Raw genomic sequence first — 22468 nt, 5'->3', positions numbered from 1 at the left:
TGGGACTTGTACCTTTTGCGTTCCAAATCTAAAGCTTTCTTATTGGCGTACTTGCGTTCTTTCAAGAAGAGCCAGGGGTACCTTTCTTGCCTCCTTTGGATGACACAGTCACAGGATATTGTTAATGGTGAAGAAGAAGAAGAAAAGCTTAATGGAGGGCCAGGACTCTTCCAAAGCACACAAGTTTGCCTGATTTGTGATTCCGTGGTGTTGATAGATGAGGAGGAGGCGCCTTGAGAGACTGTGCTGCCTCGCTGCTGTTCTAAAAAAACAGATGAGGGAAGCAAGAAAGGATGCTCCAGGTGAGGCTCGAACTCACAACCTCGGCATTGCTCGACAGTTACTGCTTTATAAGTACCGCGCGCTGACCGATTGCGCCACTGGAGCTTACGTGAGGTGCTGCGGGCTTGCTTTTTTTGCATGATATTTCCCAAACGATCACCGTTAAGATCGCTGACAGTAAAGATGCTCTGAATCTACTCCAAGTCGTTTTACTTCACTCTTACTGATATATGAAGTCGTACGATCCAAGGTGCTGGCAGGTTTCATGTTGAAGGAAGTTTGTCTCCAGAATCCAGCATATCAACCCAGACCCACAGAAATATAGTTTAGGGTCACCTTAATTAAAGTGTGTTTTCTCCTTGTGAATGGGTGCCTCCGTTGCCGAGATATCGCTGCCTTTGTCAACATGCAAACGAGCTATTTGGAGCAACGAGGGCGTTGCCGCTTACCTCTTTGGAGCAATGGCAACACCCTCGTTGCTCCAAAGAGCTCATTTGAGTATTGACAGAAAGAGAGAGCACTCAGGAAAGGAGGCACCCATTCGGAAGGGGGAAACACCGTTGGATTCAGGTGACCCTAACCTATCTCTCTGCGGGGCTGGTTTGCTATGCTGGGCTTGGTTACAGACTCCTTTTTTAAAAATGCAATGTGGGTGACATTGGAATGGTTCCTTATAGCGCTGTGGAGTTAGCCTGTATTTTTAGCAATCCATGCGTGTGCCCTATCCCAACAACATAGGATTGCATTGTAAAGAAATTCTGTTTGTAAAAAAAATTCACAATTGGAGGCAGATGGATATCTCCGATTCCGTACCCCGTGTTTGTCTAGGCAATGGGATATAAAGGAAGAATAAAGCAAGGTGCTGTCTTTTTCAAAAGCATAGGGCGTTCTCTGCATTCAAAGAAGATAGCGTTACACTGAATTGCTCTTCTTGAGACATAGAAATTGCCTTTTCATGTTAGTACGCGGTCAGGTTTGACACGATCCGCTTCAGAAGCAAGCGAGACAATTACCCCGGGAAGAGGAGGCTTGAGAACTTTTAATTTGGACCTAAAACACGTCCAGGGTACGCTTGTAAAGCTTAGGCTGACAAACACCCCAGATGGGACTCGAACCCACAATCCCTGGCTTAGGAGGCCAGTGCCTTATCCATTAGGCCACTGGGGCTGGATGCAGGGCATAAGCCTTATGATTCTATTTTTCAAAGAAAGCAGACATGCACCAGCCATCCAAATGCATTATCCAGATGGGACTTGTACCTTTTGCGTTCCAAATCTAAAGCTTTCTTATTGGCGTGCTTGCGTTCTTTCAAGAAGAGCCAGGGGTGCCTTTCTTGCCTCCTTTGGATGACACAGTCACAGGATATTGTTAATGGTGAAGAAGAAGAAGAAAAGCTTAATGGAGGGCCAGGACTCTTCCAAACCACACAAGTTTGCCTAATTTGTGATTCCGTGGTGTTGATAGATGAGGATGAGGCGCCTTGAGAGACTGTGCTGCCTCGCTGCTGTTCTAAAAAAACAGATGAGGGAAGCAAGAAAGGATGCTCCAGGTGAGGCTCGAACTCACAACCTCGGCATTGCTCGACAGTTACTGCTTTATAAGTACCGCGCGCTAACCGATTGCGCCACTGGAGCTTACATGAGGTGCTGCGGGCTTGCTTTGTTTGCATGATATTTCCCAAACGATCACCGTTAAGATCGCTGACAGTAAAGATGCTCTGAATCTACTCCAAGTCGTTTTACTTCACTCTTACTGATATATGAAGTCGTATGATCCAAGGTGCTGGCAGGTTTCATGTTGAAGGAAGTTTGTCTCCAGAATCCAGCATATCAACCCAGACCCACAGAAATATAGTTTAGGGTCACCTGAATTAAAGTGTGTTTTCTCCTTGTGAATGGGTGCCTCCGTTGCCGAGATATCGCTGCCTTTGTCAACATGCAAACGAGCTATTTGGAGCAACGAGGGCGTTGCCGCTTACCTCTTTGGAGCAATGGCAACACCCTCGTTGCTCCAAAGAGCTCATTTGAGTATTGACAGAAAGAGAGAGCACTCAGGAAAGGAGGCACCCATTCGGAAGGGGGAAACACCGTTGGATTCAGGTGACCCTAACCTATCTCTCTGCGGGGCTGGTTTGCTATGCTGGGCTTGGTTACAGACTCCTTTTTTAAAAATGCAATGTGGGTGACATTGGAATGGTTCCTTATAGCGCTGTGGAGTTAGCCTGTATTTTTAGCAATCCATGCGTGTGCCCTATCCCAACAACATAGGATTGCATTGTAAAGAAATTCTGTTTGTAAAAAAAATTCACAATTGGAGGCAGATGGATATCTCCGATTCCGTACCCCGTGTTTGTCTAGGCAATGGGATATAAAGGAAGAATAAAGCAAGGTGCTGTCTTTTTCAAAAGCATAGGGCGTTCTCTGCATTCAAAGAAGATAGCGTTACACTGAATTGCTCTTCTTGGGACATAGAAATTGCCTTTTCATGTTAGTACGCGGCCAGGTTTGGCACGATCCGCTTCAGAAGCAAGCGAGACAATCACCCCGGGAAGAGGAGGCTTGAGAACTTTTAATTTGGACCTAAAACACGTCCAGGGTACGCTTGTAAAGCTTAGGCTGACAAACACCCCAGATGGGACTCGAACCCACAATCCCTGGCTTAGGAGGCCAGTGCCTTATCCATTAGGCCACTGGGGCTGGATGCAGGGCACAAGCCTTATGATTCTATTTTTCAAAGAAAGCAGACATGCACCAGCCATCCAAATGCATTATCCAGATGGGACTTGTACCTTTTGCGTTCCAAATCTAAAGCTTTCTTATTGGCGTACTTGCGTTCTTTCAAGAAGAGCCAGGGGTGCCTTTCTTGCCTCCTTTGGATGACACAGTCACAGGATATTGTTAATGGTGAAGAAGAAGAAGAAAAGCTTAATGGAGGGCCAGGACTCTTCCAAACCACACAAGTTTGCCTGATTTGTGATTCCGTGGTGTTGATAGATGAGGAGGAGGCGCCTTGAGAGACTGTGCTGCCTCGCTGCTGTTCTAAAAAAACAGATGAGGGAAGCAAGAAAGGATGCTCCAGGTGAGGCTCGAACTCACAACCTCGGCATTGCTCGACAGTTACTGCTTTATAAGTACCGCGCGCTGACCGATTGCGCCACTGGAGCTTACGTGAGGTGCTGCGGGCTTGCTTTTTTTGCATGATATTTCCCAAACGATCACCGTTAAGATCGCTGACAGTAAAGATGCTCTGAATCTACTCCAAGTCGTTTTACTTCACTCTTACTGATATATGAAGTCGTACGATCCAAGGTGCTGGCAGGTTTCATGTTGAAGGAAGTTTGTCTCCAGAATCCAGCATATCAACCCAGACCCACAGAAATAGATAGCTTAGGGTCACCTGAATTAAAGTGTGTTTTCCCCTTGTGAATGGGTGCCTCCGTTGCCGAGATATCGCTGCCTTTGTCAACATGCAAACGAGCTATTTGGAGCAACGAGGGCGTTGCCGCTTACCTCTTTGGAGCAATGGCAACACCCTCGTTGCTCCAAAGAGCTCATTTGAGTATTGACAGAAAGAGAGAGCACTCAGGAAAGGAGGCACCCATTCGGAAGGGGGAAACACCGTTGGATTCAGGTGACCCTAACCTATCTCTCTGCGGGGCTGGTTTGCTATGCTGGGCTTGGTTACAGACTTCTTTTTTAAAAATGCAATGTGGGTGACATTGGAATGGTTCCTTATAGCGCTGTGGAGTTAGCCTGTATTTTTAGCAATCCATGCGTGTGCCCTATCCCAACAACATAGGATTGCATTGTAAAGAAATTCTGTTTGTAAAAAAAATTCACAATTGGAGGCAGATGGATATCTCCGATTCCGTACCCCGTGTTTATCTAGGCAATGGGATATAAAGGAAGAATAAAGCAAGGTGCTGTCTTTTTCAAAAGCATAGGGCGTTCTCTGCATTCAAAGAAGATAGCGTTACACTGAATTGCTCTTCTTGGGACATAGAAATTGCCTTTTCATGTTAGTACGCGGCCAAGTTTGGCACGATCCGCTTCAGAAGCAAGCGAGACAATCACCCCGGGAAGAAGAGGCTTGAGAACTTTTAATTTGGACCTAAAACACGTCCAGGGTACGCTTGTAAAGCTTAGGCTGACAAACACCCCAGATGGGACTCGAACCCACAATCCCTGGCTTAGGAGGCCAGTGCCTTATCCATTAGGCCACTGGGGCTGGATGCAGGGCACAAGCCTTATGATTCTATTTTTCAAAGAAAGCAGACATGCACCAGCCATCCAAATGCATTATCCAGATGGGACTTGTACCTTTTGCGTTCCAAATCTAAAGCTTTCTTATTGGCGTACTTGCGTTCTTTCAAGAAGAGCCAGGGGTGCCTTTCTTGCCTCCTTTGGATGACACAGTCACAGGATATTGTTAATGGTGAAGAAGAAGAAGAAAAGCTTAATGGAGGGCCAGGACTCTTCCAAAGCACACAAGTTTGCCTGATTTGTGATTCCGTGGTGTTGATAGATGAGGAGGAGGCGCCTTGAGAGACTGTGCTGCCTCGCTGCTGTTCTAAAAAAACAGATGAGGGAAGCAAGAAAGGATGCTCCAGGTGAGGCTCGAACTCACAACCTCGGCATTGCTCGACAGTTACTGCTTTATAAGTACCGCGCGCTGACCGATTGCGCCACTGGAGCTTACGTAAGGTGCTGCGGGCTTGCTTTTTTTGCATGATATTTCCCAAACGATCACCGTTAAGATCGCTGACAGTAAAGATGCTCTGAATCTACTCCAAGTCGTTTTACTTCACTCTTACTGATATATGAAGTCGTACGATCCAAGGTGCTGGCAGGTTTCATGTTGAAGGAAGTTTGTCTCCAGAATCCAGCATATCAACCCAGACCCACAGAAATAGATAGCTTAGGGTCACCTGAATTAAAGTGTGTTTTCCCCTTGTGAATGGGTGCCTCCGTTGCCGAGATATCGCTGCCTTTGTCAACATGCAAACGAGCTATTTGGAGCAACGAGGGCGTTGCCGCTTACCTCTTTGGAGCAATGGCAACACCCTCGTTGCTCCAAAGAGCTCATTTGAGTATTGACAGAAAGAGAGAGCACTCAGGAAAGGAGGCACCCATTCGGAAGGGGGAAACACCGTTGGATTCAGGTGACCCTAACCTATCTCTCTGCGGGGCTGGTTTGCTATGCTGGGCTTGGTTACAGACTCCTTTTTTAAAAATGCAATGTGGGTGACATTGGAATGGTTCCTTATAGCGCTGTGGAGTTAGCCTGTATTTTTAGCAATCCATGCGTGTGCCCTATCCCAACAACATAGGATTGCATTGTAAAGAAATTCTGTTTGTAAAAAAAATTCACAATTGGAGGCAGATGGATATCTCCGATTCCGTACCCCGTGTTTATCTAGGCAATGGGATATAAAGGAAGAATAAAGCAAGGTGCTGTCTTTTTCAAAAGCATAGGGCGTTCTCTGCATTCAAAGAAGATAGCGTTACACTGAATTGCTCTTCTTGGGACATAGAAATTGCCTTTTCATGTTAGTACGCGGCCAGGTTTGGCACGATCCGCTTCAGAAGCAAGCGAGACAATCACCCCGGGAAGAAGAGGCTTGAGAACTTTTAATTTGGACCTAAAACACGTCCAGGGTACGCTTGTAAAGCTTAGGCTGACAAACACCCCAGATGGGACTCGAACCCACAATCCCTGGCTTAGGAGGCCAGTGCCTTATCCATTAGGCCACTGGGGCTGGATGCAGGGCACAAGCCTTATGATTCTATTTTTCAAAGAAAGCAGACATGCACCAGCCATCCAAATGCATTATCCAGATGGGACTTGTACCTTTTGCGTTCCAAATCTAAAGCTTTCTTATTGGCGTACTTGCGTTCTTTCAAGAAGAGCCAGGGGTGCCTTTCTTGCCTCCTTTGGATGACACAGTCACAGGATATTGTTAATGGTGAAGAAGAAGAAGAAAAGCTTAATGGAGGGCCAGGACTCTTCCAAAGCACACAAGTTTGCCTGATTTGTGATTCCGTGGTGTTGATAGATGAGGAGGAGGCGCCTTGAGAGACTGTGCTGCCTCGCTGCTGTTCTAAAAAAACAGATGAGGGAAGCAAGAAAGGATGCTCTAGGTGAGGCTCGAACTCACAACCTCGGCATTGCTCGACAGTTACTGCTTTATAAGTACCGCGCGCTGACCGATTGCGCCACTGGAGATTACGTGAGGTGCTGCGGGCTTGCTTTTTTTGCATGATATTTCCCAAACGATCACCGTTAAGATCGCTGACAGTAAAGATGCTCTGAATCTACTCCAAGTCGTTTTACTTCACTCTTACTGATATATGAAGTCGTACGATCCAAGGTGCTGGCAGGTTTCATGTTGAAGGAAGTTTGTCTCCAGAATCCAGCATATCAACCCAGACCCACAGAAATAGATAGCTTAGGGTCACCTGAATTAAAGTGTGTTTTCCCCTTGTGAATGGGTGCCTCCGTTGCCGAGATATCGCTGCCTTTGTCAACATGCAAACGAGCTATTTGGAGCAACGAGGGCGTTGCCGCTTACCTCTTTGGAGCAATGGCAACACCCTCGTTGCTCCAAAGAGCTCATTTGAGTATTGACAGAAAGAGAGAGCACTCAGGAAAGGAGGCACCCATTCGGAAGGGGGAAACACCGTTGGATTCAGGTGACCCTAACCTATCTCTCTGCGGGGCTGGTTTGCTATGCTGGGCTTGGTTACAGACTCCTTTTTTAGAAATGCAATGTGTGTGACATTGGAATGGTTCCTTATAGCGCTGTGGAGTTAGCCTGTATTTTTAGCAATCCATGCGTGTGCCCTATCCCAACAACATAGGATTGCATTGTAAAGAAATTCTGTTTGTAAAAAAAATTCACAATTGGAGGCAGATGGATATCTCCGATTCCGTACCCCGTGTTTGTCTAGGCAATGGGATATAAAGGAAGAATAAAGCAAGGTGCTGTCTTTTTCAAAAGCATAGGGCGTTCTCTGCATTCAAAGAAGATAGCGTTACACTGAATTGCTCTTCTTGGGACATAGAAATTGCCTTTTCATGTTAGTACGCGGCCAAGTTTGGCACGATCCGCTTCAGAAGCAAGCGAGACAATCACCCTGGGAAGAGGAGGCTTGAGAACTTTTAATTTGGACCTAAAACACGTCCAGGGTACGCTTGTAAAGCTTAGGCTGACAAACACCCCAGATGGGACTCGAACCCACAATCCCTGGCTTAGGAGGCCAGTGCCTTATCCATTAGGCCACTGGGGCTGGATGCAGGGCATAAGCCTTATGATTCTATTTTTCAAAGAAAGCAGACATGCACCAGCCATCCAAATGCATTATCCAGATGGGACTTGTACCTTTTGCGTTCCAAATCTAAAGCTTTCTTATTGGCGTGCTTGCGTTCTTTCAAGAAGAGCCAGGGGTGCCTTTCTTGCCTCCTTTGGATGACACAGTCACAGGATATTGTTAATGGTGAAGAAGAAGAAGAACAGCTTAATGGAGGGCCAGGACTCTTCCAAACCACACAAGTTTGCCTGATTTGTGATTCCGTGGTGTTGATAGATGAGGATGAGGCGCCTTGAGAGACTGTGCTGCCTCGCTGCTGTTCTAAAAAAACAGATGAGGGAAGCAAGAAAGGATGCTCCAGGTGAGGCTCGAACTCACAACCTCGGCATTGCTCGACAGTTACTGCTTTATAAGTACCGCGCGCTGACCGATTGCGCCACTGGAGCTTACGTGAGGTGCTGCGGGCTTGCTTTTTTTGCATGATATTTCCCAAACGATCACCGTTAAGATCGCTGACAGTAAAGATGCTCTGAATCTACTCCAAGTCGTTTTACTTCACTCTTACTGATATATGAAGTCGTACGATCCAAGGTGCTGGCAGGTTTCATGTTGAAGGAAGTTTGTCTCCAGAATCCAGCATATCAACCCAGACCCACAGAAATAGATAGCTTAGGGTCACCTGAATTAAAGTGTGTTTTCCCCTTGTGAATGGGTGCCTCCGTTGCCGAGATATCGCTGCCTTTGTCAACATGCAAACGAGCTATTTGGAGCAACGAGGGCGTTGCCGCTTACCTCTTTGGAGCAATGGCAACACCCTCGTTGCTCCAAAGAGCTCATTTGAGTATTGACAGAAAGAGAGAGCACTCAGGAAAGGAGGCACCCATTCGGAAGGGGGAAACACCGTTGGATTCAGGTGACCCTAACCTATCTCTCTGCGGGGCTGGTTTGCTATGCTGGGCTTGGTTACAGACTCCTTTTTTAGAAATGCAATGTGTGTGACATTGGAATGGTTCCTTATAGCGCTGTGGAGTTAGCCTGTATTTTTAGCAATCCATGCGTGTGCCCTATCCCAACAACATAGGATTGCATTGTAAAGAAATTCTGTTTGTAAAAAAAATTCACAATTGGAGGCAGATGGATATCTCCGATTCCGTACCCCGTGTTTGTCTAGGCAATGGGATATAAAGGAAGAATAAAGCAAGGTGCTGTCTTTTTCAAAAGCATAGGGCATTCTCTGCATTCAAAGAAGATAGCGTTACACTGAATTGCTCTTCTTGGGACATAGAAATTGCCTTTTCATGTTAGTACGCGGTCAGGTTTGGCACGATCCGCTTCAGAAGCAAGCGAGACAATCAGCCCGGGAAGAGGAGGCTTGAGAACTTTTAATTTGGACCTAAAACACGTCCAGGGTACGCTTGTAAAGCTTAGGCTGACAAACACCCCAGATGGGACTCGAACCCACAATCCCTGGCTTAGGAGGCCAGTGCCTTATCCATTAGGCCACTGGGGCTGGATGCAGGGCACAAGCCTTATGATTCTATTTTTCAAAGAAAGCAGACATGCACCAGCCATCCAAATGCATTATCCAGATGGGACTTGTACCTTTTGCGTTCCAAATCTAAAGCTTTCTTATTGGCGTGCTTGCGTTCTTTCAAGAAGAGCCAGGGGTGCCTTTCTTGCCTCCTTTGGATGACACAGTCACAGGATATTGTTAATGGTGAAGAAGAAGAAGAAAAGCTTAATGGAGGGCCAGGACTCTTCCAAACCACACAAGTTTGCCTGATTTGTGATTCCGTGGTGTTGATAGATGAGGATGAGGCGCCTTGAGAGACTGTGCTGCCTCGCTGCTGTTCTAAAAAAACAGATGAGGGAAGCAAGAAAGGATGCTCCAGGTGAGGCTCGAACTCACAACCTCGGCATTGCTCGACAGTTACTGCTTTATAAGTACCGCGCGCTGACCGATTGCGCCACTGGAGCTTACGTGAGGTGCTGCTGGCTTGCTTTGTTTGCATGATATTTCCCAAACGATCACCGTTAAGATCGCTGACAGTAAAGATGCTCTGAATCTACTCCAAGTCGTTTTACTTCACTCTTACTGATATATGAAGTCGTACGATCCAAGGTGCTGGCAGGTTTCATGTTGAAGGAAGTTTGTCTCCAGAATCCAGCATATCAACCCAGACCCACAGAAATAGATAGCTTAGGGTCACCTGAATTAAAGTGTGTTTTCTCCTTGTGAATGGGTGCCTCCGTTGCCGAGATATCGCTGCCTTTGTCAACATGCAAACGAGCTATTTGGAGCAACGAGGGCGTTGCCGCTTACCTCTTTGGAGCAATGGCAACACCCTCGTTGCTCCAAAGAGCTCATTTGAGTATTGACAGAAAGAGAGAGCACTCAGGAAAGGAGGCACCCATTCGGAAGGGGGAAACACCGTTGGATTCAGGTGACCCTAACCTATCTCTCTGCGGGGCTGGTTTGCTATGCTGGGCTTGGTTACAGACTCCTTTTTTAAAAATGCAATGTGGGTGACATTGGAATGGTTCCTTATAGCGCTGTGGAGTTAGCCTGTATTTTTAGCAATCCATGCGTGTGCCCTATCCCAACAACATAGGATTGCATTGTAAAGAAATTCTGTTTGTAAAAAAAATTCACAATTGGAGGCAGATGGATATCTCCGATTCCGTACCCCGTGTTTGTCTAGGCAATGGGATATAAAGGAAGAATAAAGCAAGGTGCTGTCTTTTTCAAAAGCATAGGGCGTTCTCTGCATTCAAAGAAGATAGCGTTACACTGAATTGCTCTTCTTGAGACATAGAAATTGCCTTTTCATGTTAGTACGCGGTCAGGTTTGGCACGATCCGCTTCAGAAGCAAGCGAGACAATCACCCCGGGAAGAGGAGGCTTGAGAACTTTTAATTTGGACCTAAAACACGTCCAGGGTACGCTTGTAAAGCTTAGGCTGACAAACACCCCAGATGGGACTCGAACCCACAATCCCTGGCTTAGGAGGCCAGTGCCTTATCCATTAGGCCACTGGGGCTGGATGCAGGGCATAAGCCTTATGATTCTATTTTTCAAAGAAAGCAGACATGCACCAGCCATCCAAATGCATTATCCAGATGGGACTTGTACCTTTTGCGTTCCAAATCTAAAGCTTTCTTATTGGCGTGCTTGCGTTCTTTCAAGAAGAGCCAGGGGTGCCTTTCTTGCCTCCTTTGGATGACACAGTCACAGGATATTGTTAATGGTGAAGAAGAAGAAGAACAGCTTAATGGAGGGCCAGGACTCTTCCAAAGCACACAAGTTTGCCTGATTTGTGATTCCGTGGTGTTGATAGATGAGGATGAGGCGCCTTGAGAGACTGTGCTGCCTCGCTGCTGTTCTAAAAAAACAGATGAGGGAAGCAAGAAAGGATGCTCCAGGTGAGGCTCGAACTCACAACCTCGGCATTGCTCGACAGTTACTGCTTTATAAGTACCGCGCGCTGACCGATTGCGCCACTGGAGCTTACGTGAGGTGCTGCGGGCTTGCTTTTTTTGCATGATATTTCCCAAACGATCACCGTTAAGATCGCTGACAGTAAAGATGCTCTGAATCTACTCCAAGTCGTTTTACTTCACTCTTACTGATATATGAAGTCGTACGATCCAAGGTGCTGGCAGGTTTCATGTTGAAGGAAGTTTGTCTCCAGAATCCAGCATATCAACCCAGACCCACAGAAATAGATAGCTTAGGGTCACCTGAATTAAAGTGTGTTTTCCCCTTGTGAATGGGTGCCTCCGTTGCCGAGATATCGCTGCCTTTGTCAACATGCAAACGAGCTATTTGGAGCAACGAGGGCGTTGCCGCTTACCTCTTTGGAGCAATGGCAACACCCTCGTTGCTCCAAAGAGCTCATTTGAGTATTGACAGAAAGAGAGAGCACTCAGGAAAGGAGGCACCCATTCGGAAGGGGGAAACACCGTTGGATTCAGGTGACCCTAACCTATCTCTCTGCGGGGCTGGTTTGCTATGCTGGGCTTGGTTACAGACTCCTTTTTTAGAAATGCAATGTGTGTGACATTGGAATGGTTCCTTATAGCGCTGTGGAGTTAGCCTGTATTTTTAGCAATCCATGCGTGTGCCCTATCCCAACAACATAGGATTGCATTGTAAAGAAATTCTGTTTGTAAAAAAAATTCACAATTGGAGGCAGATGGATATCTCCGATTCCGTACCCCGTGTTTGTCTAGGCAATGGGATATAAAGGAAGAATAAAGCAAGGTGCTGTCTTTTTCAAAAGCATAGGGCATTCTCTGCATTCAAAGAAGATAGCGTTACACTGAATTGCTCTTCTTGGGACATAGAAATTGCCTTTTCATGTTAGTACGCGGTCAGGTTTGGCACGATCCGCTTCAGAAGCAAGCGAGACAATCAGCCCGGGAAGAGGAGGCTTGAGAACTTTTAATTTGGACCTAAAACACGTCCAGGGTACGCTTGTAAAGCTTAGGCTGACAAACACCCCAGATGGGACTCGAACCCACAATCCCTGGCTTAGGAGGCCAGTGCCTTATCCATTAGGCCACTGGGGCTGGATGCAGGGCACAAGCCTTATGATTCTATTTTTCAAAGAAAGCAGACATGCACCAGCCATCCAAATGCATTATCCAGATGGGACTTGTACCTTTTGCGTTCCAAATCTAAAGCTTTCTTATTGGCGTGCTTGCGTTCTTTCAAGAAGAGCCAGGGGTGCCTTTCTTGCCTCCTTTGGATGACACAGTCACAGGATATTGTTAATGGTGAAGAAGAAGAAGAAAAGCTTAATGGAGGGCCAGGACTCTTCCAAACCACACAAGTTTGCCTGATTTGTGATTCCGTGGTGTTGATAGATGAGGATGAGGCGCCTTGAGAGACTGTGCTGCCTCGCTGCTGTTCTAAAAAAACAGATGAGGGAAGCAAGAAAGGATGCTCCAGGTGAGGCTCGAACTCACAACCTCGGCATTGCTCGACAGTTACTGCTTTATAAGTACCGCGCGCTGACCGATTGCGCCACTGGAGCTTACGTGAGGTGCTGCTGGCTTGCTTTGTTTGCATGATATTTCCCAAACGATCACCGTTAAGATCGCTGACAGTAAAGATGCTCTGAATCTACTCCAAGTCGTTTTACTTCACTCTTACTGATATATGAAGTCGTACGATCCAAGGTGCTGGCAGGTTTCATGTTGAAGGAAGTTTGTCTCCAGAATCCAGCATATCAACCCAGACCCACAGAAATATAGTTTAGGGTCACCTGAATTAAAGTGTGTTTTCTCCTTGTGAATGGGTGCCTCCGTTGCCGAGATATCGCTGCCTTTGTCAACATGCAAACGAGCTATTTGGAGCAACGAGGGCGTTGCCGCTTACCTCTTTGGAGCAATGGCAACACCCTCGTTGCTCCAAAGAGCTCATTTGAGTATTGACAGAAAGAGAGAGCACTCAGGAAAGGAGGCACCCATTCGGAAGGGGGAAACACCGTTGGATTCAGGTGACCCTAACCTATCTCTCTGCGGGGCTGGTTTGCTATGCTGGGCTTGGTTACAGACTCCTTTTTTAAAAATGCAATGTGGGTGACATTGGAATGGTTCCTTATAGCGCTGTGGAGTTAGCCTGTATTTTTAGCAATCCATGCGTGTGCCCTATCCCAACAACATAGGATTGCATTGTAAAGAAATTCTGTTTGTAAAAAAAATTCACAATTGGAGGCAGATGGATATCTCCGATTCCGTACCCCGTGTTTGTCTAGGCAATGGGATATAAAGGAAGAATAAAGCAAGGTGCTGTCTTTTTCAAAAGCATAGGGCGTTCTCTGCATTCAAAGAAGATAGCGTTACACTGAATTGCTCTTCTTGGGACATAGAAATTGCCTTTTCATGTTAGTACGCGGCCAGGTTTGGCACGATCCGCTTCAGAAGCAAGCGAGACAATCACCCCGGGAAGAGGAGGCTTGAGAACTTTTAATTTGGACCTAAAACACGTCCAGGGTACGCTTGTAAAGCTTAGGCTGACAAACACCCCAGATGGGACTCGAACCCACAATCCCTGGCTTAGGAGGCCAGTGCCTTATCCATTAGGCCACTGGGGCTGGATGCAGGGCACAAGCCTTATGATTCTATTTTTCAAAGAAAGCAGACATGCACCAGCCATCCAAATGCATTATCCAGATGGGACTTGTACCTTTTGCGTTCCAAATCTAAAGCTTTCTTATTGGCGTGCTTGCGTTCTTTCAAGAAGAGCCAGGGGTGCCTTTCTTGCCTCCTTTGGATGACACAGTCACAGGATATTGTTAATGGTGAAGAAGAAGAAGAAAAGCTTAATGGAGGGCCAGGACTCTTCCAAAGCACACAAGTTTGCCTGATTTGTGATTCCGTGGTGTTGATAGATGAGGAGGAGGCGCCTTGAGAGACTGTGCTGCCTCGCTGCTGTTCTAAAAAAACAGATGAGGGAAGCAAGAAAGGATGCTCCAGGTGAGGCTCGAACTCACAACCTCGACATTGCTCGACAGTTACTGCTTTATAAGTACCGCGCGCTGACCGATTGCACCACTGGAGCTTACGTGAGGTGCTGCGGGCTTGCTTTTTTTGCATGATATTTCCCAAACGATCACCGTTAAGATCGCTGACAGTAAAGATGCTCTGAATCTACTCCAAGTCGTTTTACTTCACTCTTACTGATATATGAAGTCGTACGATCCAAGGTGCTGGCAGGTTTCATGTTGAAGGAAGTTTGTTTCCAGAATCCAGCATATCAACCCAGACCCACAGAAATAGATAGCTTAGGGTCACCTGAATTAAAGTGTGTTTTCCCCTTGTGAATGGGTGCCTCCGTTGCCGAGATATCGCTGCCTTTGTCAACATGCAAACGAGTTATTTGGAGCAACGAGGGCGTTGCCGCTTACCTCTTTGGAGCAATGGCAACACCCTCGTTGCTCCAAAGAGCTCATTTGAGTATTGACAGAAAGAGAGAGCACTCAGGAAAGGAGGCACCCATTCGGAAGGGGGAAACACCGTTGGATTCAGGTGACCCTAACCTATCTCTCTGCGGGGCTGGTTTGCTATGCTGGGCTTGGTTACAGACTCCTTTTTTAGAAATGCAATGTGGGTGACATTGGAATGGTTCCTTATAGCACTGTGGAGTTAGCCTGTATTTTTAGCAATCCATGCGTGTGCCCTATCCCAACAACATAGGATTGCATTGTAAAGAAATTCTGTTTGTAAAAAAAATTCACAATTGGAGGCAGATGGATATCTCCGATTCCGTACCCCGTGTTTGTCTAGGCAATGGGATATAAAGGAAGAATAAAGCAAGGTGCTGTCTTTTTCAAAAGCATAGGGCGTTCTCTGCATTCAAAGAAGATAGCGTTACACTGAATTGCTCTTCTTGGGACATAGAAATTGCCTTTTCATGTTAGTACGCGGTCAGGTTTGGCACGATCCGCTTCAGAAGCAAGCGAGACAATCACCCCGGGAAGAGGAGGCTTGAGAACTTTTAATTTGGACCTAAAACACGTCCAGGGTACGCTTGTAAAGCTTAGGCTGACAAACACCCCAGATGGGACTCGAACCCACAATCCCTGGCTTAGGGGGCCAGTGCCTTATCCATTAGGCCACTGGGGCTGGATGCAGGGCACAAGCCTTATGATTCTATTTTTCAAAGAAAGCAGACATGCACCAGCCATCCAAATGCATTATCCAGATGGGACTTGTACCTTTTGCGTTCCAAATCTAAAGCTTTCTTATTGGCGTGCTTGCGTTCTTTCAAGAAGAGCCAGGGGTGCCTTTCTTGCCTCCTTTGGATGACACAGTCACAGGATATTGTTAATGGTGAAGAAGAAGAAGAAAAGCTTAATTTAGGGCCAGGACTCTTCCAAACCACACAAGTTTGCCTGATTTGTGATTCCGTGGTGTTGATAGATGAGGATGAGGCGCCTTGAGAGACTGTGCTGCCTCGCTGCTGTTCTAAAAAAACAGATGAGGGAAGCAAGAAAGGATGCTCCAGGTGAGGCTCGAACTCACAACCTCGGCATTGCTCGACAGTTACTGCTTTATAAGTACCGCGCACTGACCGATTGCACCACTGGAGCTTACGTGAGGTGCTGCGGGCTTGCTTTGTTTGCATGATATTTCCCAAACGATCACCGTTAAGATCGCTGACAGTAAAGATGCTCTGAATCTACTCCAAGTCGTTTTACTTCACTCTTACTGATATATGAAGTCGTACGATCCAAGGTGCTGGCAGGTTTCATGTTGAAGGAAGTTTGTCTCCAGAATCCAGCATATCAACCCAGACCCACAGAAATATAGTTTAGGGTCACCTGAATTAAAGTGTGTTTTCTCCTTGTGAATGGGTGCCTCCGTTGCCGAGATATCGCTGCCTTTGTCAACATGCAAACGAGCTATTTGGAGCAACGAGGGCGTTGCCGCTTACCTCTTTGGAGCAATGGCAACACCCTCGTTGCTCCAAAGAGCTCATTTGAGTATTGACAGAAAGAGAGAGCACTCAGGAAAGGAGGCACCCATTCGGAAGGGGGAAACACCGTTGGATTCAGGTGACCCTAACCTATCTCTCTGCGGGGCTGGTTTGCTATGCTGGGCTTGGTTACAGACTCCTTTTTTAAAAATGCAATGTGGGTGACATTGGAATGGTTCCTTATAGCGCTGTGGAGTTAGCCTGTATTTTTAGCAATCCATGCGTGTGCCCTATCCCAACAACATAGGATTGCATTGTAAAGAAATTCTGTTTGTAAAAAAAATTCACAATTGGAGGCAGATGGATATCTCCGATTCCGTACCCCGTGTTTGTCTAGGGAATGGGATATAAAGGAAGAATAAAGCAAGGTGCTGTCTTTTTCAAAAGCATAGGGCGTTCTCTGCATTCAAAGAAGATAGCGTTACACTGAATTGCTCTTCTTGGGACATAGAAATTGCCTTTTCATGTTAGTACGCGGCCAGGTTTGGCACGATCCGCTTCAGAAGCAAGCGAGACAATCACCCCGGGAAAAGGAGGCTTGAGAACTTTTAATTTGGACCTAAAACACGTCCAGGGTACGCTTGTAAAGCTTAGGCTGACAAACACCCCAGATGGGACTCGAACCCACAATCCCTGGCTTAGGAGGCCAGTGCCTTATCCATTAGGCCACTGGGGCTGGATGCAGGGCACAAGCCTTATGATTCTATTTTTCAAAGAAAGCAGACATGCACCAGCCATCCAAATGCATTATCCAGATGGGACTTGTACCTTTTGCGTTCCAAATCTAAAGCTTTCTTATTGGCGTACTTGCGTTCTTTCAAGAAGAGCCAGGGGTGCCTTTCTTGCCTCCTTTGGATGACACAGTCACAGGATATTGTTAATGGTGAAGAAGAAGAAGAAAAGCTTAATGGAGGGCCAGGACTCTTCCAAAGCACACAAGTTTGCCTGATTTGTGATTCCGTGGTGTTGATAGATGAGGAGGAGGCGCCTTGAGAGACTGTGCTGCCTCGCTGCTGTTCTAAAAAAACAGATGAGGGAAGCAAGAAAGGATGCTCCAGGTGAGGCTCGAACTCACAACCTCGGCATTGCTCGACAGTTACTGCTGTTATAAGTACCGCGCGCTGACCGATTGCGCCACTGGAGCTTACGTGAGGTGCTGCGGGCTTGCTTTTTTTGCATGATATTTCCCAAACGATCACCTTTAAGATCGCTGACAGTAAAGATGCTCTGAATCTACTCCAAGTCGTTTTACTTCACTCTTACTGATATATGAAGTCGTACGATCCAAGGTGCTGGCAGGTTTCATGTTGAAGGAAGTTTGTCTCCAGAATCCAGCATATCAACCCAGACCCACAGAAATAGATAGCTTAGGGTCACCTGAATTAAAGTGTGTTTTCCCCTTGTGAATGGGTGCCTCCGTTGCCGAGATATCGCTGCCTTTGTCAACATGCAAACGAGCTATTTGGAGCAACGAGGGCGTTGCCGCTTACCTCTTTGGAGCAATGGCAACACCCTCGTTGCTCCAAAGAGCTCATTTGAGTATTGACAGAAAGAGAGAGCACTCAGGAAAGGAGGCACCCATTCGGAAGGGGGAAACACCGTTGGATTCAGGTGACCCTAACCTATCTCTCTGCGGGGCTGGTTTGCTATGCTGGGCTTGGTTACAGACTCCTTTTTTAAAAATGCAATGTGGGTGACATTGGAATGGTTCCTTATAGCGCTGTGGAGTTAGCCTGTATTTTTAGCAATCCATGCGTGTGCCCTATCCCAACAACATAGGATTGCATTGTAAAGAAATTCTGTTTGTAAAAAAAATTCACAATTGGAGGCAGATGGATATCTCCGATTCCGTACCCCGTGTTTGTCTAGGCAATGGGATATAAAGGAAGAATAAAGCAAGGTGCTGTCTTTTTCAAAAGCATAGGGCGTTCTCTGCATTCAAAGAAGATAGCGTTACACTGAATTGCTCTTCTTGGGACATAGAAATTGCCTTTTCATGTTAGTACGCGGTCAGGTTTGGCACGATCCGCTTCAGAAGCAAGCGAGACAATCACCCCGGGAAGAGGAGGCTTGAGAACTTTTAATTTGGACCTAAAACACGTCCAGGGTATGCTTGTAAAGCTTAGGCTGACAAACACCCCAGATGGGACTCGAACCCACAATCCCTGGCTTAGGAGGCCAGTGCCTTATCCATTAGGCCACTGGGGCTGGATGCAGGGCACAAGCCTTATGATTCTATTTTTCAAAGAAAGCAGACATGCACCAGCCATCCAAATGCATTATCCAGATGGGACTTGTACCTTTTGCGTTCCAAATCTAAAGCTTTCTTATTGGCGTGCTTGCGTTCTTTCAAGAAGAGCCAGGGGTGCCTTTCTTGCCTCCTTTGGATGACACAGTCACAGGATATTGTTAATGGTGAAGAAGAAGAAGAAAAGCTTAATGGAGGGCCAGGACTCTTCCAAACCACACAAGTTTGCCTGATTTGTGATTCCGTGGTGTTGATAGATGAGGATGAGGCGCCTTGAGAGACTGTGCTGCCTCGCTGCTGTTCTAAAAAAACAGATGAGGGAAGCAAGAAAGGATGCTCCAGGTGAGGCTCGAACTCACAACCTCGGCATTGCTCGACAGTTACTGCTTTATAAGTACCGCGCGCTGACCGATTGCGCCACTGGAGCTTACGTGAGGTGCTGCGGGCTTGCTTTGTTTGCATGATATTTCCCAAACGATCACCGTTAAGATCGCTGACAGTAAAGATGCTCTGAATCTACTCCAAGTCGTTTTACTTCACTCTTACTGATATATGAAGTCGTACGATCCAAGGTGCTGGCAGGTTTCATGTTGAAGGAAGTTTGTCTCCAGAATCCAGCATATCAACCCAGACCCACAGAAATAGATAGCTTAGGGTCACCTGAATTAAAGTGTGTTTTCCCCTTGTGAATGGGTGCCTCCGTTGCCGAGATATCGCTGCCTTTGTCAACATGCAAACGAGCTATTTGGAGCAACGAGGGCGTTGCCGCTTACCTCTTTGGAGCAATGGCAACACCCTCGTTGCTCCAAAGAGCTCATTTGAGTATTGACAGAAAGAGAGAGCACTCAGGAAAGGAGGCACCCATTCGGAAGGGGGAAACACCGTTGGATTCAGGTGACCCTAACCTATCTCTCTGCGGGGCTGGTTTGCTATGCTGGGCTTGGTTACAGACTCCTTTTTTAAAAATGCAATGTGGGTGACATTGGAATGGTTCCTTATAGCGCTGTGGAGTTAGCCTGTATTTTTAGCAATCCATGCGTGTGCCCTATCCCAACAACATAGGATTGCATTGTAAAGAAATTCTGTTTGTAAAAAAAATTCACAATTGGAGGCAGATGGATATCTCCGATTCCGTACCCCGTGTTTGTCTAGGGAATGGGATATAAAGGAAGAATAAAGCAAGGTGCTGTCTTTTTCAAAAGCATAGGGCGTTCTCTGCATTCAAAGAAGATAGCGTTACACTGAATTGCTCTTCTTGGGACATAGAAATTGCCTTTTCATGTTAGTACGCGGCCAGGTTTGGCACGATCCGCTTCAGAAGCAAGCGAGACAATCACCCCGGGAAAAGGAGGCTTGAGAACTTTTAATTTGGACCTAAAACACGTCCAGGGTACGCTTGTAAAGCTTAGGCTGACAAACACCCCAGATGGGACTCGAACCCACAATCCCTGGCTTAGGAGGCCAGTGCCTTATCCATTAGGCCACTGGGGCTGGATGCAGGGCACAAGCCTTATGATTCTATTTTTCAAAGAAAGCAGACATGCACCAGCCATCCAAATGCATTATCCAGATGGGACTTGTACCTTTTGCGTTCCAAATCTAAAGCTTTCTTATTGGCGTACTTGCGTTCTTTCAAGAAGAGCCAGGGGTGCCTTTCTTGCCTCCTTTGGATGACACAGTCACAGGATATTGTTAATGGTGAAGAAGAAGAAGAAAAGCTTAATGGAGGGCCAGGACTCTTCCAAAGCACACAAGTTTGCCTGATTTGTGATTCCGTGGTGTTGATAGATGAGGAGGAGGCGCCTTGAGAGACTGTGCTGCCTCGCTGCTGTTCTAAAAAAACAGATGAGGGAAGCAAGAAAGGATGCTCCAGGTGAGGCTCGAACTCACAACCTCGGCATTGCTCGACAGTTACTGCTGTTATAAGTACCGCGCGCTGACCGATTGCGCCACTGGAGCTTACGTGAGGTGCTGCGGGCTTGCTTTTTTTGCATGATATTTCCCAAACGATCACCTTTAAGATCGCTGACAGTAAAGATGCTCTGAATCTACTCCAAGTCGTTTTACTTCACTCTTACTGATATATGAAGTCGTACGATCCAAGGTGCTGGCAGGTTTCATGTTGAAGGAAGTTTGTCTCCAGAATCCAGCATATCAACCCAGACCCACAGAAATAGATAGCTTAGGGTCACCTGAATTAAAGTGTGTTTTCCCCTTGTGAATGGGTGCCTCCGTTGCCGAGATATCGCTGCCTTTGTCAACATGCAAACGAGCTATTTGGAGCAACGAGGGCGTTGCCGCTTACCTCTTTGGAGCAATGGCAACACCCTCGTTGCTCCAAAGAGCTCATTTGAGTATTGACAGAAAGAGAGAGCACTCAGGAAAGGAGGCACCCATTCGGAAGGGGGAAACACCGTTGGATTCAGGTGACCCTAACCTATCTCTCTGCGGGGCTGGTTTGCTATGCTGGGCTTGGTTACAGACTCCTTTTTTAAAAATGCAATGTGGGTGACATTGGAATGGTTCCTTATAGCGCTGTGGAGTTAGCCTGTATTTTTAGCAATCCATGCGTGTGCCCTATCCCAACAACATAGGATTGCATTGTAAAGAAATTCTGTTTGTAAAAAAAATTCACAATTGGAGGCAGATGGATATCTCCGATTCCGTACCCCGTGTTTGTCTAGGCAATGGGATATAAAGGAAGAATAAAGCAAGGTGCTGTCTTTTTCAAAAGCATAGGGCGTTCTCTGCATTCAAAGAAGATAGCGTTACACTGAATTGCTCTTCTTGGGACATAGAAATTGCCTTTTCATGTTAGTACGCGGTCAGGTTTGGCACGATCCGCTTCAGAAGCAAGCGAGACAATCACCCCGGGAAGAGGAGGCTTGAGAACTTTTAATTTGGACCTAAAACACGTCCAGGGTATGCTTGTAAAGCTTAGGCTGACAAACACCCCAGATGGGACTCGAACCCACAATCCCTGGCTTAGGAGGCCAGTGCCTTATCCATTAGGCCACTGGGGCTGGATGCAGGGCACAAGCCTTATGATTCTATTTTTCAAAGAAAGCAGACATGCACCAGCCATCCAAATGCATTATCCAGATGGGACTTGTACCTTTTGCGTTCCAAATCTAAAGCTTTCTTATTGGCGTGCTTGCGTTCTTTCAAGAAGAGCCAGGGGTGCCTTTCTTGCCTCCTTTGGATGACACAGTCACAGGATATTGTTAATGGTGAAGAAGAAGAAGAAAAGCTTAATGGAGGGCCAGGACTCTTCCAAACCACACAAGTTTGCCTGATTTGTGATTCCGTGGTGTTGATAGATGAGGATGAGGCGCCTTGAGAGACTGTGCTGCCTCGCTGCTGTTCTAAAAAAACAGATGAGGGAAGCAAGAAAGGATGCTCCAGGTGAGGCTCGAACTCACAACCTCGGCATTGCTCGACAGTTACTGCTTTATAAGTACCGCGCGCTGACCGATTGCGCCACTGGAGCTTACGTGAGGTGCTGCGGGCTTGCTTTGTTTGCATGATATTTCCCAAACGATCACCGTTAAGATCGCTGACAGTAAAGATGCTCTGAATCTACTCCAAGTCGTTTTACTTCACTCTTACTGATATATGAAGTCGTACGATCCAAGGTGCTGGCAGGTTTCATGTTGAAGGAAGTTTGTCTCCAGAATCCAGCATATCAACCCAGACCCACAGAAATAGATAGCTTAGGGTCACCTGAATTAAAGTGTGTTTTCTCCTTGTGAATGGGTGCCTCCGTTGCCGAGATATCGCTGCCTTTGTCAACATGCAAACGAGCTATTTGGAGCAACGAGGGCGTTGCCGCTTACCTCTTTGGAGCAATGGCAACACCCTCGTTGCTCCAAAGAGCTCATTTGAGTATTGACAGAAAGAGAGAGCACTCAGGAAAGGAGGCACCCATTCGGAAGGGGGAAACACCGTTGGATTCAGGTGACCCTAACCTATCTCTCTGCGGGGCTGGTTTGCTATGCTGGGCTTGGTTACAGACTCCTTTTTTAAAAATGCAATGTGGGTGACATTGGAATGGTTCCTTATAGCGCTGTGGAGTTAGCCTGTATTTTTAGCAATCCATGCGTGTGCCCTATCCCAACAACATAGGATTGCATTGTAAAGAAA

General features: G+C 46.6%; 29 non-coding genes across 29 annotated transcripts; all 29 read right to left on the bottom strand.

Annotated features, from left to right (window-relative positions):
• Window positions 1–294: 294 nt before the first annotated feature.
• On the bottom strand, window positions 295–387 carry TRNAI-UAU (transfer RNA isoleucine (anticodon UAU)). The gene is given in 2 exon segments: window positions 295–330; window positions 350–387. It is a non-coding gene; the product is annotated as a tRNA-Ile (tRNA).
• A 989-nt stretch (window positions 388–1376) lies between these two features.
• On the bottom strand, window positions 1377–1449 carry TRNAR-CCU (transfer RNA arginine (anticodon CCU)). The gene has a single exon. It is a non-coding gene; the product is annotated as a tRNA-Arg (tRNA).
• A 374-nt stretch (window positions 1450–1823) lies between these two features.
• TRNAI-UAU (transfer RNA isoleucine (anticodon UAU)) lies at window positions 1824–1916 on the bottom strand. The gene is given in 2 exon segments: window positions 1824–1859; window positions 1879–1916. It is a non-coding gene; the product is annotated as a tRNA-Ile (tRNA).
• A 989-nt stretch (window positions 1917–2905) lies between these two features.
• TRNAR-CCU (transfer RNA arginine (anticodon CCU)) lies at window positions 2906–2978 on the bottom strand. The gene has a single exon. It is a non-coding gene; the product is annotated as a tRNA-Arg (tRNA).
• A 374-nt stretch (window positions 2979–3352) lies between these two features.
• TRNAI-UAU (transfer RNA isoleucine (anticodon UAU)) lies at window positions 3353–3445 on the bottom strand. The gene is given in 2 exon segments: window positions 3353–3388; window positions 3408–3445. It is a non-coding gene; the product is annotated as a tRNA-Ile (tRNA).
• Window positions 3446–4436: 991 nt separating this feature from the next.
• Window positions 4437–4509, bottom strand: TRNAR-CCU (transfer RNA arginine (anticodon CCU)). The gene has a single exon. It is a non-coding gene; the product is annotated as a tRNA-Arg (tRNA).
• Window positions 4510–4883: 374 nt separating this feature from the next.
• TRNAI-UAU (transfer RNA isoleucine (anticodon UAU)) lies at window positions 4884–4976 on the bottom strand. The gene is given in 2 exon segments: window positions 4884–4919; window positions 4939–4976. It is a non-coding gene; the product is annotated as a tRNA-Ile (tRNA).
• A 991-nt stretch (window positions 4977–5967) lies between these two features.
• TRNAR-CCU (transfer RNA arginine (anticodon CCU)) lies at window positions 5968–6040 on the bottom strand. The gene has a single exon. It is a non-coding gene; the product is annotated as a tRNA-Arg (tRNA).
• A 374-nt stretch (window positions 6041–6414) lies between these two features.
• On the bottom strand, window positions 6415–6507 carry TRNAI-UAU (transfer RNA isoleucine (anticodon UAU)). Its single transcript is given in 2 exon segments — window positions 6415–6450; window positions 6470–6507. It is a non-coding gene; the product is annotated as a tRNA-Ile (tRNA).
• Window positions 6508–7498: 991 nt separating this feature from the next.
• On the bottom strand, window positions 7499–7571 carry TRNAR-CCU (transfer RNA arginine (anticodon CCU)). Its single transcript has one exon. It is a non-coding gene; the product is annotated as a tRNA-Arg (tRNA).
• Window positions 7572–7945: 374 nt separating this feature from the next.
• On the bottom strand, window positions 7946–8038 carry TRNAI-UAU (transfer RNA isoleucine (anticodon UAU)). The gene is given in 2 exon segments: window positions 7946–7981; window positions 8001–8038. It is a non-coding gene; the product is annotated as a tRNA-Ile (tRNA).
• Window positions 8039–9029: 991 nt separating this feature from the next.
• On the bottom strand, window positions 9030–9102 carry TRNAR-CCU (transfer RNA arginine (anticodon CCU)). The gene has a single exon. It is a non-coding gene; the product is annotated as a tRNA-Arg (tRNA).
• A 374-nt stretch (window positions 9103–9476) lies between these two features.
• Window positions 9477–9569, bottom strand: TRNAI-UAU (transfer RNA isoleucine (anticodon UAU)). Its single transcript is given in 2 exon segments — window positions 9477–9512; window positions 9532–9569. It is a non-coding gene; the product is annotated as a tRNA-Ile (tRNA).
• A 991-nt stretch (window positions 9570–10560) lies between these two features.
• TRNAR-CCU (transfer RNA arginine (anticodon CCU)) lies at window positions 10561–10633 on the bottom strand. Its single transcript has one exon. It is a non-coding gene; the product is annotated as a tRNA-Arg (tRNA).
• A 374-nt stretch (window positions 10634–11007) lies between these two features.
• TRNAI-UAU (transfer RNA isoleucine (anticodon UAU)) lies at window positions 11008–11100 on the bottom strand. The gene is given in 2 exon segments: window positions 11008–11043; window positions 11063–11100. It is a non-coding gene; the product is annotated as a tRNA-Ile (tRNA).
• A 991-nt stretch (window positions 11101–12091) lies between these two features.
• TRNAR-CCU (transfer RNA arginine (anticodon CCU)) lies at window positions 12092–12164 on the bottom strand. Its single transcript has one exon. It is a non-coding gene; the product is annotated as a tRNA-Arg (tRNA).
• A 374-nt stretch (window positions 12165–12538) lies between these two features.
• On the bottom strand, window positions 12539–12631 carry TRNAI-UAU (transfer RNA isoleucine (anticodon UAU)). The gene is given in 2 exon segments: window positions 12539–12574; window positions 12594–12631. It is a non-coding gene; the product is annotated as a tRNA-Ile (tRNA).
• Window positions 12632–13620: 989 nt separating this feature from the next.
• TRNAR-CCU (transfer RNA arginine (anticodon CCU)) lies at window positions 13621–13693 on the bottom strand. The gene has a single exon. It is a non-coding gene; the product is annotated as a tRNA-Arg (tRNA).
• A 374-nt stretch (window positions 13694–14067) lies between these two features.
• TRNAI-UAU (transfer RNA isoleucine (anticodon UAU)) lies at window positions 14068–14160 on the bottom strand. The gene is given in 2 exon segments: window positions 14068–14103; window positions 14123–14160. It is a non-coding gene; the product is annotated as a tRNA-Ile (tRNA).
• A 991-nt stretch (window positions 14161–15151) lies between these two features.
• On the bottom strand, window positions 15152–15224 carry TRNAR-CCU (transfer RNA arginine (anticodon CCU)). Its single transcript has one exon. It is a non-coding gene; the product is annotated as a tRNA-Arg (tRNA).
• Window positions 15225–15598: 374 nt separating this feature from the next.
• Window positions 15599–15691, bottom strand: TRNAI-UAU (transfer RNA isoleucine (anticodon UAU)). Its single transcript is given in 2 exon segments — window positions 15599–15634; window positions 15654–15691. It is a non-coding gene; the product is annotated as a tRNA-Ile (tRNA).
• Window positions 15692–16680: 989 nt separating this feature from the next.
• On the bottom strand, window positions 16681–16753 carry TRNAR-CCU (transfer RNA arginine (anticodon CCU)). Its single transcript has one exon. It is a non-coding gene; the product is annotated as a tRNA-Arg (tRNA).
• Window positions 16754–17127: 374 nt separating this feature from the next.
• TRNAI-UAU (transfer RNA isoleucine (anticodon UAU)) lies at window positions 17128–17221 on the bottom strand. The gene is made up of 2 exons: window positions 17184–17221; window positions 17128–17163 (listed from the first exon to the last, which is right to left on the bottom strand). It is a non-coding gene; the product is annotated as a tRNA-Ile (tRNA).
• A 991-nt stretch (window positions 17222–18212) lies between these two features.
• TRNAR-CCU (transfer RNA arginine (anticodon CCU)) lies at window positions 18213–18285 on the bottom strand. Its single transcript has one exon. It is a non-coding gene; the product is annotated as a tRNA-Arg (tRNA).
• A 374-nt stretch (window positions 18286–18659) lies between these two features.
• TRNAI-UAU (transfer RNA isoleucine (anticodon UAU)) lies at window positions 18660–18752 on the bottom strand. Its single transcript is given in 2 exon segments — window positions 18660–18695; window positions 18715–18752. It is a non-coding gene; the product is annotated as a tRNA-Ile (tRNA).
• Window positions 18753–19743: 991 nt separating this feature from the next.
• TRNAR-CCU (transfer RNA arginine (anticodon CCU)) lies at window positions 19744–19816 on the bottom strand. The gene has a single exon. It is a non-coding gene; the product is annotated as a tRNA-Arg (tRNA).
• A 374-nt stretch (window positions 19817–20190) lies between these two features.
• TRNAI-UAU (transfer RNA isoleucine (anticodon UAU)) lies at window positions 20191–20284 on the bottom strand. The gene is made up of 2 exons: window positions 20247–20284; window positions 20191–20226 (listed from the first exon to the last, which is right to left on the bottom strand). It is a non-coding gene; the product is annotated as a tRNA-Ile (tRNA).
• A 991-nt stretch (window positions 20285–21275) lies between these two features.
• TRNAR-CCU (transfer RNA arginine (anticodon CCU)) lies at window positions 21276–21348 on the bottom strand. Its single transcript has one exon. It is a non-coding gene; the product is annotated as a tRNA-Arg (tRNA).
• A 374-nt stretch (window positions 21349–21722) lies between these two features.
• Window positions 21723–21815, bottom strand: TRNAI-UAU (transfer RNA isoleucine (anticodon UAU)). The gene is given in 2 exon segments: window positions 21723–21758; window positions 21778–21815. It is a non-coding gene; the product is annotated as a tRNA-Ile (tRNA).
• Between the last annotated feature and the right edge of the window lie 653 nt (window positions 21816–22468).

The sequence above is a fragment of the Leptodactylus fuscus genome, chromosome 5, assembly GCF_031893055.1.
Source record: "Leptodactylus fuscus isolate aLepFus1 chromosome 5, aLepFus1.hap2, whole genome shotgun sequence".
NCBI classification, from domain to species: Eukaryota; Metazoa; Chordata; class Amphibia; order Anura; family Leptodactylidae; genus Leptodactylus; species Leptodactylus fuscus.
This window is presented reverse-complemented; position numbering and strand designations above follow the sequence as displayed.